The 17,716-nt window shown below is 32.7% G+C and overlaps 1 pseudogene; it reads left to right on the top strand.

Moving 5' to 3' along the window:
• The first annotated feature begins 16,437 nt into the window (after nucleotides 1-16,437).
• On the top strand, nucleotides 16,438-17,463 carry LOC143385579 (olfactory receptor 13C4-like; annotated as a pseudogene).
• Nucleotides 17,464-17,716: the final 253 nt, after the last annotated feature.

The following is a 17,716-nucleotide window of genomic DNA, read 5'->3' on the forward strand; positions in this document are numbered from 1 at the left end:
ATAATTTAACTTTTATATAGAAATGTACATTTATGTTATCCAGTGATCAGGAAACTAACAGATTTAATAATTAATTGTCCTTCCTGAATGGTCAGAAAATCTTTAACAGATTGTTAGAAATATTAAATTTTGATTCATAAAAATCAAAATTCAGAGTGTTTTCTGAAATTTCAAAATCATAAGAAAAGAAAAAATGTTTATGAATTAAGATAGTGAAGTAGAAGCCAGCTGCAATTCCTAGTTCTTCTGAATTTTGTAAAATTCAAAGAGCTGAAGGGCAAATACTCAGGTGTGTGGCTGAGGGTGTATTCTGAGGTTTAATATTGGATCCTCAGGGACCTAACAGAGACTCAGAAATTCTGATTATGGGAACAGAGAATGCAAAAGACTTCATATGTGCCAAACCTGCATCTGGGGCACTGAGGCAAGGCAGGCGCAGATGTCGAACAAAGGGAAAGAGAGAGAGACACAGTTGAGAAAATTGTGAGGGAATCAGGTTCAGAAGAGACCATCAGTTTGAGCTTTGCTGATCCGGGAACTATGTACCAGTATGGTGCAGAGAAATGCCTCACTTTTTAAAATTTACATCCAGAGAGCTGTATGGAGGAAACCCGTCTAAGCTTGTAACTTTGGGAATATAAATACCTAAGCTTGTAACTTTGGGAATATAAATCTCTGCATTCTCATTTCCACTGGATATTGCAGTTTATGTTGTCACAAGAAAACAACTTTGAAGGAAACCCTCTGAATAAAATACACAATGAAGTTGCTGTGAGCCAAAGGTTGCCAAGCCGCCATGGCGAACAGCAAAAACAGAGTGTGGCATGCTCTACCACCTGGGCTTGAGTGCTTCTTTGTACACAGGAAAGGCTCCTGGGCACAAAAACCCACCAGCTTCTCACACCAGGGAGGAATCCATCTGCTGGGCTGGGAACACCCAACACAGTCCCCACTGTTCAGTCACAAGATCTGCCTCTTCCCAGTGCACTTCAGAGCTACTACAGCCACCCCAGTCACACTAGAGGAGAGCAGGGTGAAAACTGTGTGAATAAGCTCTGAGCCTGAGTTCTGCATAGTTTATTTGATGAAGTTGTTGATTTAGACCTGGAAAAAAATATGCAAATCCCCACCCCAGTGCAGATCTGATTGGTTTCAGTTGCTCCCATGCCCAGAGACAATCAAAGGATATGTCACTGAGGTCTGGGCATTTGTCATACCCATAATTAATACTTGGTGGATTCCAAAACCAAAGTCCCTGAGAGCTGCCTGTCTTAAATACTGTAGCTAAGGATGATGTTAGTCTTTTCCATGTTTGTTTTTAATTTTGCTCTATTGTCTTCTGTGTTGGGTTTTTTTGTTTATACTCATTATTTGTTATTTCATGCTTTTGTCTAATTTTCATATATTTTTCAAATTCATCAATTTGATTTTTCTTTTCTTTACTCTTTCTCCATTTTCCTCTTCCTATTTTTTTTCTTACTCATCTTCTGCCTCTCTTCTCTAAATTGTTCCCACCTTTTTTGTTTTGATCTCTTTTGGTTTTTTTCTGTTTTGTTTTTTCATCTCTTTTCTTTTTTTTCTATGTAGTTTAATATTAATTTGCTTCCTTTCTTGCCTAATCTTTCAGCCTATTCCATATTATTACTTTGCATTTCTTCTCTTTGGGTGGTAAAGTGATAGACAATAATTTTCACTTTTTTTTTAACATATGTTGGTATATGGTTTGTTTTAAGCTGTCACTGTCACTGGAGGTTATCTCTCTTCTCAAAGTGCTGCTGATTAAACACAGCACTTTGAACAGGTGGAGTGGGTGCTTTGATACCAATATACATTGTGATCTGAGAGCACATCATAAAGAGAAAGTGCAACACTAAAATACCCCCAAATAAAAATGGAAGATGCCGCAGTCTGGCTGGGCACAAAATCACGAGCCACTCAAGCAGGAACAAACTTTATTTTTGAAACTGCCGCCAATGCCCTGTACACTCCCAGGAAGATTGCCGACCAACCCACGCGGTGTTCTCCTGGACCCCAACAGGAAGTCCCTCCTCCGGAATTCCCTCCTACCGCACTTCCCCAACCAATGGGAACTCTCCAGGAGTTCCATAGCAGGCCGAGGTGGACAGCAGGAGTCCAATATCCATATGAATGCAGATCTTAACATAATCATATCATCTCAATGGCTTGCTGGCGTCACCTTTCAACCAAAAATGCCATGCATCATATTACCTGGCTGTGGCTCTTAGCAGGAAGAGATATCCTCTCCAATAGATGTGAAAATCTCAACATAAAAACAAGGCAAGGAGACATCTCTAAAAGTTTATAACTCTCAAATAACTGAATTCTTCAATATCAAAGTGGAGGAAATTCTGGACAAGGAACTTAAAACTCGATTGAAAAATAATGATCAATGCATTAAAAGAAGATACAAATAAACAATCAAAAGAGGATATAGTGGAGCATTTCAATTGAAATTCAGAAATAACAAGCAAACAGAAATTTTGAAAGTGTAAAACTCAGTAAGTTAAAAAAAAAAAATCAGTGGAAACCCTCACCAATAGACTTGATGAAACAGAAGAAAGAATATTAGGGCTCACATTTGAAGTGAAGAAAATAGGACTTTTAGACAGTAATCAAGAAAAGAAACTGTGAAAAGAATTTATAAGAGCTCTGAAATAGCATTTAAAGACCAAGTTTAAGATTCATGAGTCTGAATGAAGTAGCAATACAGGCTAATGGTATCCAAAACTTACTTATTTCAATAATAGCACAAAATTTCTCTACTCTTGGAAAGGAGATGGACAGGTGGATATTGAAGGGATTTAGAACACTAAGTAAACATGACCAATAAAGATCTAGTTCGCAACTTGTTATAGTTAAAACGCCAACAATTTGGAAAAAATAAAGGATTTTAAAAAGTCCAAGACAGAACTTACAGGTTACTGATAAAAGATAACCCATCAATATAACAATAGATTTCTAAGAAGAAACTCTAAAGGTCAGGAGGGCATGGAATGAGATATTTTAAGCCCTGAACTAGAATAAGTGCCAATCTAGATTACTAAATACAGAAGAGGTATCCTTCAGAATGGATGAAGAAATAAAGACCTTTCAAGGTGAGCACAAGTTAGAGGACATGAAAACTAAGCCAGGATTTCAGAAGATACTTAAAGCAGTCCTATAAACAGAAAAGGAAGATAAACATAATGAAAAGAGCATAGAAGAGAAAAAAAGAATCGCACTAGAAGAGCAGATAAGCAAATGATAATTAGGAACAAATAAAACATTAGCATCAAAATAAAATGACAGGAATTAGTATGTACCTCTCTATAACAATCCTGAATGTAAATGATCTTAATTCTGGAAAGTTCAGTTAAAGAAGCAATTATATTGTGCCTGTTGCATACATACACCTCATTAGCGAAGACATACACACACTGAAAGTGAAAGATAGAAAATGATATTTCATGTGAATGGAATCTAAAAAACAAGCAAGGGAAGCTGTACACATATATGACAAGGCAGACTTCAAGACAAAATTAGTTAGAAGAGAAAGAATGTCATTATATATTGGTAAATGGAACAATCCAACAATATTATGCCTTCAACATCAATGTACCCCATTTCATAAAACAAACACTACTAGAAATAAATGGATAGACCACCAATAAAACAATAGTGGTTGACTTAATTACTCCACTCTCGCTGTAGGATCAACCAGACACACACATATCAATGAAGACTCAGCAGAATTAAATTACCTATAGATTGAATGGACATAACAGATATTTCCAGAGTATTCCATCTAATATCCTTTTCATAAGCTCCTGGAACTTTCTCCAAAATAGATCATACGTCATACAGTAAGTCTTATTAAATATGAAAAAAATTAACATAATTTCTTGTATCTCATCAGATGAAACGAAACTAGAAATCAACAGCAAGAGAAACTACAAAAAGAATACAAACACATGGAAATTGAACAGTATATCTTTGAATGAAGTTTGGGCCATTGAATAAATAGAGAGAGAAATTTTAAAGTTGCTAGTATAAAATGAAAATAAAAACACAACATACCAAAGTCTGTGGGATAAAATGAGGGAAGTTCTAAGACGGGAGTTTATATCTATGAATGCCTACATTAAAAATCAGAGAGATCTCAAATAAACAAACTATTAATGCAAATTTAGGTTTCTGATAAATAAGAAAAACCAATTCTCAAACAAGTAGAAAGAAATAAATAATAAAGATCAGAAGTTAATGAAGTAGAGACTAAAAGACCAACATGAAGGATCAATGAAACAAAGAGTTGGTTCTTTGAAAAGATATAAAATTGATAAACCTTTAGCCAAATAAAGCAAAGAGAGAACATTAATAACATTAGAGATAAAAAAGGCAATATTACAACAAATATATCTGAAATCCAGAAGATCATGAGATTATTTTTGAAAACTAATATTCTGATAAATTGGAAAATCTAGAATAAAAGAAAACATTTCTAGGGACATATGATCTACCAAAATTGAACTAAGAGGATATTGAAAAACTGAACAGACTAATAATAAGCAATAAGATTAAAGCAGTAATTAAAATGCTCCCAACAAAGAAAAGTCCAGCATGGGTGAATCCATAGGTGAACTTCACCAGAAATTTAGAGAAGAAGAAGCAACAATGCTTCCCAAACTTTCCCATGAAATAGAAATGGAAGAAGTGCTTTTAAACTCATTCTACAAAGCAACTATCATCCTGATATTAATACTGAATAATGATACAGTTGGGAAAGAAAATTACAGGCCAGTATCCTTGATGAACATAGACAAAACAATTTCTCAAGTAATACACTGCAAGCCAAATTCAAAAACATGTTAAAGAGATAATACACCATGATGAAGTTGGTTTCATTATAAGAATGAAAAGATGGTTCAACATAAACAAATAGATAAATGTATTACATTATGTAAATAGAATCAAGGACAAAAATCGCATGATCATCTTAATAGATGTAGAAAACACATTCAGCAAATTCCAACATCCCTTTCTGTTGAGAGCCACAGCCAAAGGGGCCCCAGCAAACTTTCAGACTGCCAGCTGATGATTGGCTCACAGCGGCCCCAGCAACATCTAGCTGATTGGCTCCTCTGCGGTGATGCTCATTGGGCTGTTTCCCTGCCCTTTCAGGCCACGGAGCTGCTCATTGGGGGACTTTTTTGACTCCGCCCACACGACCCAGCCAATCGGCCTCAAGAGCAAGAGGATTGTGGGAGGTGGAGAGGCTGGTGGTTGGGAATGTGGCTTGTGGGAAGCCGGTGGTGGCAGTTGGGCTCTGAGGGTTTTTCCTGAGGAGCTGTTTTGTTTGGCGTGTGTGGTTCTAAAAATAAAGTTAGTTTTTTTTGACAAGTGGCTCCTGAATTGTGCCCAGCCAGACTGCGGCACCTTTCACAAAAAAATTGGGGAAAAAGTTCTTACTTCAACATCATAAAAGTTATATATGACAAATCTTAAGCTAACATCACAATGAATGGGAAAAAAGTGAAAAGTGAAAGCATTTCCTCTAAATTAAGGAATGAGACAAGGATGTCCACTTTCCCCACTACTATTCAATATGGTTCTTGAAATTTTAGCCAGAGCAATAAAACAAGAGAAAGAAATTAAAAAGATACAAATAGGAAAGGAAGAAGTCAAATTATCACTGTTTGCATATAATATGAGCCTATACTTAGAAGACCGTAAAGGCTTCATCCACCACAAGGCTACTAGATCTGATTTAAAGGAGTAGGCTAAAAAATAAACATAAAAATAAATGGATTTCTATGCACCAGTAATGTGCCCACTGAGAAAGAAATTCAGGAACATAATTCCATTCATAATAATTTCAAACAAAGCAAAATAAACAAAATTCCTAAGAGCCAGTTGTATTGGCATGTGCCTATATTTCCAGTGTTTTAGGAGGCTGAGGTAGGAGGATCATAAGTTAAAGCCTGCCTCAGCAATTTGGTAAGGCTCTAAGCAACTAAGAAATATCCTGTCTCAAAATGAAAACATAAATAATTGACTGGGGATGAGGATGTGACTCAGAGGTGGAATGCCCCTGGGTTTAATCCCTGATACAAACAAACAAACAAACAAAAAAACAATAATAACAACAATAACAACAGTCCTAGGAATAAACCTAGTGAAGTAAAAGATATCTACAATGAAAATTAAACACTGAAAAAAGAAATAAAAAATTTAAAAAAAATAAAGAAATCACACACACACAAAATTACTCTATCAGATTAAAATACTTCCCATGCTTATGGAAAGTCTAAATTAATATTGTTAAAATAGACATCAAAAATGATCTGCACATTCAAGGCAATCCCTATCAAAATACCACAGATATACTCAAAGAACTAGAGAAAACAATCGTAAAATTGATATGGAGGAATAAAGGACCCACAATTGCCAAAGCGCACCTGAGCAAAAAGACAATTTTGCAGGTACCACAATACTCAATTTCAAGATATGCTACAGAACCACAGTAACAAAACAGCCTGGTACTGGCATAAAAACAGGCCTTTATATTAATGGAATAGTATAGAAGACACAGAAGTAAACTCAAACAACTACAGTCATCTGGTTCTGGACAAAGGTACCAAAAATCTAAGAAAACACAGCCTCTTTAACAAATGATGCTGGGAAAACTGGATGAAAAACTGGATGTGTAGATGAATGAAACCAGATCCCATATCTCAAGCTGTATAAAGGTCAAGTCAGAATGGATCGAAGATCTAAGTGTAAGACCTAAACTTTGAAATTAAGAGAAGAAAACATAGGGGAAAACCATCAAGATACACAGGCAATGACTTCCTGAATAGGACTCCTGTAACTCAGGAATTAAAAGCAAGAATTGATAAGTGGAATAGCATCAAATTAGAAAGCTTCTGCACAGTGACAGAAACAACAGAGTGAAGAGACAGCCTATAGAATGGGGGATAGTCTTTGCTAAGCTACTCTTCCACCAAAGGATTAACATTCTCTGCATAGAATATATGAAGTACTCAAAAAATTTAACCACCCCCACTGACCGATGCAATAAATAGGCAAATGAACTGAAAAGACACTACACAAAAGAAGTGCAAATAGCCAATAATCATTTGAAAAAAAACATTCAGCACCTTTAACTCTCAGGGAAATGTAAATTAAAACTACATTAGAATTCCATTAACCCTCCTCATGATGGAAATTGTAAAAAATACAAATAACAATAAATGCTGGGGAGGAGGTGGAAAAAAACCCCTGTGTACATTGTTGGTGGGGATGTAAATTAATACAGCCTCTATGGAAATAATTATAGAGTTAACTCAAAATACTAAAAATAGAACTACAATTTAATATGCCTTTAGTATATATTAGTATTTATCTGAAAGAAACAAGGTTAGTATACTATAGAAATATCTGCACACCCACATATATTGCGGTAGACACATTATGTAATCAGCCCAGGTGCTTGTTAACAGATGAATGAATTAAGAATATGGAATGTGGAATGTGTATACAATGAAGTATTATTCAACCATAAGGAGTATGTCATTTGTAGAAACTGGATGGAACTGGAGATCATCATCTTAAGCACAATTAGCCAGACTCTCAAAAAGACAATTATCACATGTTTTCTCTAATATGTGAAAAGTAAGAGAAAGAAATAAAAGGCTGTTAATATATAGGAAAGTGATTGGGGGAGGAGAGGAGGTGAAACAATGTGGAATGACATTGAGGGAATCATGTTGTATGCAAGTATAGCCAGAATGAAACTCACTCTTCTGTATAAGTAATTCAAAGCAATAAAAACCAAAAAATTGTAATGATAACCACCTCCCAAATATATAATATTAATGTACCTCTTATTAAGTATAAGTCATATATTTATCATGTCTTTATTTTGATTTATCAGTAGATGTAGTATAAACACTGGAGGTTTAATATTTATTGAGATGTGCAGTCCAGGTTTTTACAGCATAACTTATAAGAAGTTAAAATAATATTACAAGAGATATGAATGTTTAAAATTTCTGGCATAATTATCCTCATAAAACTATGTATGTGGTTTTATTTATTGTACTGTGTATCTTTTATTCCAAAAAGAAACTTGGTGGTGGCATCCAAGTATGGACTTAATTAAAAAATGAAGAGAAAGTGAGCTAAAAGATAAAAGGCAGTTCATTTAATTCATAGTGAATACCTGTTTTATTTTATTCACAATATTTTGATAATTTTTTTTACAATTGCGTGATTTCATTTTAGTTATTATTATTTGAACTCAAGGATTTGATTTAATTTAGCTTGGGTTGATATATTTTAACCAAAAAAAATTTCACATTTCATAATGTGCATTTGGTGAACACTTGTTCATTTCCCTAAGTGACAAGGGCAGGGGAATGCTGTTTCCTTTTTGAGCTACAATTCAGCCACAATCTAGTCTCAGCACCACTAGTAATTGGGTGTGTGGGATGATGTTCTGAATACAGCAGAAGTTTCTCCATTCCAGAGATGCTTCCTACCACTTTTAATTGCTTTGGGAATTGGGAAACAATTATAATAATTGCTGTATAACTCATATTACCCTTCATATCTATGGAGTTGGGCAATTCTTAATGAACCCCACCTTAATTCATATAGCTGATATAAAGGTTAAGGAAAATGTTGTTGTTTCTTCTAGTAGGTAGAAATAATGTACCATTGTAAAGGTGAGTTCTGAATATCTTTTCATTTATAATTAACTATTACTAAATATGAATTTATAATTCATATTATAGATGAATATACTACACATACCAATATATTAGTACCAAATAGATTTATGGTTAGATATTATCATTGTTATAACCTGTCCCATCTTGGTTAATCCATAAAGCAATTTCTACCTGTATCTAAATTTCTCTGAAAAATAAATCATGAGGGGCTGGGGATGTGGCTCAAGTGGTAGCGCGCTCACCTGGTATGCATGCGGCCCGGGTTCCATCCTCAGCACCATGTACAAACAAAGATGTTGTGTCCGCCAAGTACCAAAAAATAAATATTAAAAAATTCTCTCTCTCTCCCTCTCTCTCTCACTCTTTCTTTAAAAATAAATAAATAAATAGATAGATAAATAAATAAATCATGAGGTAAGTAAGGTAGGAATTTCTGTCTCTGTTGTACAAATGAAAAATTGAGCCTGTATGTTGGAAGAACAAAGAACCTCAAACCAAGTAGTTTTGTAACTAATTCTCAATATTATTACTAGGTTAATGAATGATGTGAGTGTTCCAGTGACTTAGGTGACCACTATGTTTTTTGGTGCATAAGCTTGTTCTTTCCTTATTAGATGGCAGCTTGTTAGTACTGAAAGAAAGAAAGAACTAAGAGAACAACATGAGCCTATTAAATTGTCCTGTACATGAGTCCATAAATGATGTACAGGGAATTTGCTTAAGAATTTAGAAAGTAAACCTTCACCTTTAGTCAAAACTCCTCTATAATGTGCAGCCAGTGTGTCAGGTCATAGTTGTACAGAGAAGAGCAAGGTAAACAAGCTGACTTCCCACAGTTCTTGTCTCCAATATACAAGGTAATCAAGTTAAAGTGCTGGGAAGAGAGAACAACCAAAGATAACAACACATAGATTCAATTATATATTTATAACCTATATTTAAACCAATCATACACATACACCTAACATGAAATTTGTCCATATATAAAATCATATATTTTTATAGGTTTTTCATATGTAGTTTTATATACATATTAATATACATATTTATATATTTTGATATATATATTCATACCCTAAACATACCCCTCAACTTAGTGCTAAACCTAACAGTAAAAACTATTTATATATAAAACTATATTTATGGGAATATTCATGTTTTGACATATATCCTTACATATCATCATATACATTAATATATGTGTATATACCCTAACCCTAACAATAATCCTACCCCTAAACAAAACTCTAAACTTTTTATGTGTTCATTTTTAAAATTGATTTTTTTGTTTGTTCTAACTAGTTGTACATGACATTAAAATGCATATTAACATATCATACATAAATGGTGTATGACTTCACATTCTTCTGGTTGTATATGATGTAAATCATATCAGTTATGTAATCATAAATGTGTATAGGGTAATAATGTCCAATTCATCCTACTATCCTTCCTACCCCTATACAGCTACCCCTCCCTTCACTCCCCTCTGTCTAATCCAAGTACCTCTACTCCTCCTTAGCTCCACTCCCCTTATTGTGAGTTAACAACCGCATATTCAATAGAACATTTGGCCTTTGTTTTTTGGGGATTGGCTTATTTTGCTTAGCATGATATTCTCCAGTTCCATTCATTTACTGGAAAATGCCATAATGAATAATATTCTATTGTGTATATGTACTATAATTTCTTTATTCTTTCATCTCTTGAGGGGCACCTAGGTTGGTTCCATAGTTTAGCTATTGTGAGTTGTGCTGCTATAAACATTGATGTGGCTATGTCACTGTGGTATGCTGATTTTAAGTCCTTTAGGTATAAAACAAGGAGTGGGATATCTGGGTCAAATGGTGGTTCTATTCCAAGTTTTCTAAGGAATCTTTATACTGATTTCCATAGTGGTTGTAACAATTTATAGTCCCACCAGCAATGTATGAGTGTACCGTTTCCCCCACACCCTCGCCAACACCTATTATTGCTGTATTCTTGATAATTGCCATTCTGACTGGAGTGAGATGAAAGCTTAGAGTAATTTTGATTTGCAATTCTCTAATCACCAGAGACGTTAAACATTTTTTCATATGTTTGTTGTTTGATTGTATTTTTTCATCTGTGAAATGTCTGTTCAGTTCCTTAGCCCATTTATTGATTAGTTTACTTGTTTTTTGTTAAGTTTTTTGAGTCTTTTATATATACTTGATATTAGTGCTCCATCTGAGGTGTGTGTGGTAAAATTTTTCTCCCGTTCTACAGGCTCTCTCTTCACATTATTGATTGTTTTCTTTGCTGAGAAGAAACTTTTTAGTTTGAATCCTTCTCCTTTATTGATTCTTGATTTTATTTGTTGCGCTTTAGGAGTTTTGTTAAGGAATTCAGGTCCTAAGCAGACATAATGAAGATTTGGGCCTACTTACTCTTCTATTAGGCGCAGGGTCTCTGTTCTAGTGCTTAAGTCTTTGATCCACTTTGAGTTGAGTTTTGTACATGGTGAGAGATAGGGGTTTAATTTCATTTTGCTACACATGGATTTCCAGTTTTCCCAACACCATTTGTTCAAGAGGCTATCTTTTCTCCAATGTATGCTTTTGGCACCTTTGTTTAGTATGAGATAACTGTATTATATGGGTTTGTCTGTGTCTTCTATTCTGTGCTCCATTGGTCTACATGTCTATTTTGGTACAAATATTATGCTTTTTTCTTTTTAACTATAGCTCTGTAGTATAGTTTAAGGTCTGGTATTTTGATGCCTTCTGCTTCACTCTTCTTGCTATGAATTACTTTGGCTATTCTGGGTCTCTTAATTTTTCAAATGAATTTTGTGATTCCTTTTTCTTGAAGAATGTTATTGGGATATTAATAGGAACTGCATTAAATCTGTATGACACTTTTGGTAGTATGGTCATTTTGACAACATTAATGTTGCCTATCCAACAGTATGTGAGATCTTGCCATCTTCTAAGGTCTTCTTTAATTTCTTTCTTAGTGTTCTGTAGTTTTTATTGCAGAGGTCTTTTACTTCTTTTGTTAGATTGATTCTGAAGTATTTTATTTTATTTTATTTTTTAAGGCTATTGTAAATGGGGTAGTTTTCCTAATTTGTCTTTTAGAGCATTCATCACTGATGTATAGAAATACTTTTGATTTATGAATATTGATTTTATATCTTGTTACTTTGTTGAGATCTTTTACTAATTCTAGAAATTTTCTGGTGGACTTTTTTAGATCCTCTAAATATAGAGTCATGTTGTTGGCAAATAGTGATAGTTTAAGTTCTTTTTCTATTCAAAATACTTTAATTTCTTTCATCTGTCTAATTGCTCTGGCTAGAGTTTCAAGGACTACGTTGAATAGAAGTTGTGAAAGAGGACATCCCTGTCTTGTTCCAGTTTTTAGAAGGACATCCTTGTCTTCTTCCAGCTCAGATGGAAAAATTGCTTTTAATTTTTCTCCATTTAGAATGATGTTGTCCTTGGGCTTAGCATAGATAGCTTTAACAATGTTGATGTACATTCCTACTATCCCTAGTTTTTCCCGTGTTTTGAATGTGAAGTATTTTGTCAAATGCTTTTTCTGTATCTACTGATATGATCACAAGATTCTTGTCTTTAAGTCTATTGATGTGATGAATTACATTTATTGATTTCCATATGTTGATCCAACCTTGCATCCCTGGAAGGAACCCCACTTGATTGTGGTACACTATCTTTTTAATATGTTTTTGTGTGTAATTTGCTATAATTTTATTGAGAATTTTTGTGTCTGTGTTCATCGGGAATATTTGTTTTCTTTCCTTGATGTGTCTTTGTCTGGGTTTGGTATCAAGTTGATACTAGCCTCATGGAATGAGTTTGGAAGTAAGTATTCCCTCCTTTACTATTTTCATATATATTAATGTGTATTCCTTTCATATTCATACCCTGTTTTAAAAGCAGCCAATAACCATACACCTGACACTAGAAGTATTTGTATGTAAAACAATATGTATTTATATATTTACCATGTATATTCACATATATATCCATATAATTTTGATAGATATTTATATATGGATATATATATGCTTATACCCTAATCCTAAATGTAACGCTATGCCTACAGATAAGTCCTAAGCCTAAATACCCTAATCATAAAAATATTTATATATCCAAACCTATGTTTATATAAATATTATTTTATATTTTATCATTATATTTACATATTTATCTAAATATATTTACATATATTCATATGAATACATTTGTATATTCATACCCTGTCTTTAAGTAAACCATAACCTTACATCAAAACCTATATCAGTTTATATATGAACAATATTTATGTATATACATTTTTACATATACATTTATGTATATATTCATGTATTTTGATATATATGTTCATAACCTAATCCTAACCCTAACATTATATCTAAACTTAAAAATATTTACCTACAAAACTATGCTCATATACATATGCATTTTGACATATATTTATATATTCCATATAAATTCTTATGTACATTTATATATATTTATGTTATACATTTATATATTCATAATCTATTTTACATAAAACTGTGACAACATGACTAAGCATAAGTCTATGCAAATATGAAACCTATGTATTTGTAAAATTTTCACATAAATATTCATGTACATTGATATATATTCTTGTCCTAACCCTAACTTTAAAATTCATATATATTTTCATATATGTGGATACATGTTTGTATTCCCACCCTAACCCACATTCTACAAAGTTAAGACTAAACCTAACACTATCCATAATCATAATACTATTTTATATAAAATTGTATACATTTACATGAATATTCATATTTATTTGAAATATATATTTATATTCATATTTTAATTTATGTATTCATATAAATTCACTTATATATTTTACCCTATTTAAACCAAACCTAACCATACATTTACCCTAAATTATTCATATGTAAAAACATATATATTTGTATAGTATTTTATAAATATTTTCAAATACATATTCACATATATTCATATAAATTGGTATATGTGTTCATACTTTAATTTTAACCATAACTTAACTTTAAAATTAGCCCTAACCCTAACACAACTCCTAAATTTAAAATGATTCCTATATAAAACCATAAATGTTTATATGAAGATTCACATGTATTTTGATATACATATTAATTTATTAACAAATAAATTTTTATATATTCATTAATATATTCATACTCTATTTTTAAAGCAAACTGTAACAATACACCTAATACTAAACATAGCCCTATACAAAACCTTATGTATTTATAGAGATTATTATATGTATTTTCACACATATATTCATATATATATATATATATATATATATATTTATATATTGATACTCCTATATAGTGATACCTATGTTTATATCCTAGCTCTAATCCTATCACTTCCCATAAAGTTAATCCTAACTCTAACAATACTCCTAAACACTAACCATTTATATATGAAACCAAATACATTCATATTTTTGCCGCATAAATTTATGTATTTACTTATAAATTCAAATGTATAATCACATACATTTATGTATAGATTTATACTCTATCTTTAAAGAAAAATGTAACCATGCACCTAACAATAAAACCATGTACATATAAAAACATATATATTTATAATGTATTTCTAAATATTTTAAAATAAATATTCGTATATATTTATATAAGTGTTTGTACCCTAATCTGACCCTAATGCTAACTCTTCTTACTACTAACCTTAATAATAATCTAAAAATTGAACTATTTATATGTAAATGTATATTTATATAAATATTCATTTATAATTTGACATATACTTGCATATAAATTAATAGTCATATATTCTTTATATATTCATACCCTTTAAAAAATAGTTTTTTAATTGTCAATGGGCTTTATTTTGTTTATTTATATGCAGTACTGAGAATCGAATCCGGTGCCTCACTCATGCTATGCAGGCTCTCTACCACTGAGCCACAATCCCAACCCTCATACCCCATTTTTAACCCAAACCATACCATACATTAAAACTATCCATATATAAATTCTGTCTATTCCTATAAAATTTCATAAATTTTCACATATATATTCATACATATTAATAAATATTGACATATGTGTTCATACCCTAACCCTAACCCTAACCCTACCCTACTTCTAAACTTAGTCCTACCCCTAATCCTACCTCTAAACATAAAACTAATTATGCATAAACCATATATACTTATACTAATATTTATATATATTTTGAGATCTATATTTACATATTAAATCACAAAGATTTTTATATGTAATCATTTATATATTCTTACCCTATCTTGAAAACAAACCATAACTATACACTTAACACTAATCCTATGATAAGAAACCATATATATTTACTTTTCATCTATGTTTATATATATATATATATTGATATATATGTTCATTCCCTAACCGTAACCTTACACTTAAACTTATTGAACCATAACACTCCCCCTAAACATTAAACTTTGGTTTGGGGTGGGACATACTGAGGATTAAACTCAGGGGCACTTGACCACTAAGCCATATCCAGCCCTTTTTGTATTTTACTCTGAATATATCATCATACCAGCTAGTTCATCACAACCTGGACATTTATTAGACAGATTCACAGACCTTTTGCTGTATTACTAAACAATAATTTTAATTAATAAGATCCTCCAGCAATGTGTATGCCGACAAAATACAGACACACACACACACACACACACACACACACACGACACACTGAATTAAGTTAATTCTTTATTATTTCACCAGGGCAGCAATCTTCAGATTGTAGTTGGTGGGAAAATAAGGTATAATCACCTTTGATGTTGTTGTTCATTAAACTTTAGTCTTCATTGCCGGAGAACTGAGCTTCATGCTCCAATTTTTATGAAGAGATCGAATAACTGTGACCACAGTTGGTAATAATGAAAGATTAGCTTTATTTTTGTAAAACAGCATGTGCCACACACATATTGTATATATAAGCATTATATATAATGCTTATATATACAAGTATATATTGTATATATATTGTATATATTGTATACTTAAGCATTATTACTGTTTTCTCCAGGTTCACTTAAACAAATAGAATAATTTCAAAGTCACAGAATAACACAAGTGAAGAGAGACTGTTTAGTCAAAGATTCTTCATTGCATATGTGCAGAGCTGGTCTATGAGATGGTCATGTCTAAAAAACACAAAATAAGAGTGAACTGTTTCTATGAGATCTATGTCTAACTTTGAATGGATGTTAAATTGCTCTGTATGTGGTTCAATTTGATATGATCTAATGGTTGGTCTGTGAAAATTTATCTGACTAAAAAGAAATTCAGAATTTCAGATCGAAAAACAAATATGCAAACCTCCTTTGAAATTAAGAATATTGCTTTTAAACATTGAATCAGAATTTCTGTCATTGTTTTCTTTTGCCTTCTTCACTGTTCTCTTACTACACTTGACTAAATGAAGAAGTCAGATTTGCTTTCTGAAATATTCTTGGGCTTTTAAAAAAGTCAACTGGGAGTTTCTTCAACAATAAGGAAAGTTGCTTCTGAATTTGTTTATGATCCTAGAGAAATCTCCAGATACGGAAACATGGCAGAGAAACTCTCAATATCTTCATATCACATTTTTGGCACAAACACTGTTGAAGATGACAGAATGACAGCTTTGAAACATACTATCACCCTAGAGAAACAATTCTACAAGATGTTTGTCATATTTGTTGCTTGACCCTGAACATATTCTGTGTTGGATGTTCCTTTGACATCCTGAAAGCTGGGACATGGATAAGGTAAACCAGACATTGTGACAGAATTTATTCTTCTGGGACTCTCTGGTTATCCCAAACTACAGATCATTTTCTTTGTTCTGATTCTAATTATGTACCTAGTGATTCTAACTGAAAATGGTCTTCTGAACACAGCAAACATCTCTGATTCCCATCTTCACACTCCCAGGTATTTCTTTGTGGGCAAGTATCTCTTTTCTGGATATATGCCACACATCTTCTTCTGTACCCTCAACATTTGTGAGCTTGATATCAAAGAAAAGGAGTATTTCCTTCTCTGGATGTGCAGTACACATGTTCTTTGGAATTGCAATGGGGTCAACAGAATGTTTTCTCCATGCCTTGATGGCTTTTGATCTCTATGTGGCCATCTGTAACCCTCTGAGATACCCCATAATCATGAACAAGTTGGTATGTGCACTGATGGCCTCAATATCATGGCTATCCAGTGAAATCAATTCAGCTGTGCAAACACCTTTTGCCATGCATCTCTGCCTTTCTGTAGGAAGAACATTTTCTACCATTTCTTATGTGAGATCTTAGTTGTTCTCAAGGTGCCTTGTGCTGATATATCCCTCAAGATTGTAACCTTACATTGTTAATAATGTGTCAAATATGGTTTTTCCTGGTTCTTGCACTACTGACCATTTGCTTGTCTTTTATGTTCATCTTCTACACTCTCCTGAGAATTAACCTAGGCACAGGGAGAGACAAGGCTTTTTCCACCTGCTCTGCCCATCTGACCATCATGACCATATTCTATGGTACCATCTTCTTTATGTATGCAAAACTCACATTCCAAGACTTCCTTAGGAAAGACAGTTTACAAGCTATAGGGGGGCTTATTTCTGTCTTTTATGGTGTAGCGACCCCTATGCTAAATTATAGCTTTAGAAATAAAGATATGAAATCTGCTATGAAATATTTGCTGTTTCAGTAAGCTGTTAAACAGTAACAGCAATGGGAAATATAGGTCTTTCATGTGTAATTAGCTCAATCTAGAGATTTCATAATATATACAAATATCCAAACACCATGTGTAACACCATTAATATATATTTTTCTTATTTGTTTTTGAACATAAATTTAAGAAGTATACTATAAATGGCATCATTGGGTAATCATAGAGTACCTTACTTAGAAAAAGCAAAATATTAAAGAAACATTTTTATTCGTTGCCTTTACTAGTCCTG

This window comes from Callospermophilus lateralis, chromosome 2, assembly GCF_048772815.1.
Source record: "Callospermophilus lateralis isolate mCalLat2 chromosome 2, mCalLat2.hap1, whole genome shotgun sequence".
Lineage (NCBI taxonomy): Eukaryota > Metazoa > Chordata > Mammalia > Rodentia > Sciuridae > Callospermophilus > Callospermophilus lateralis.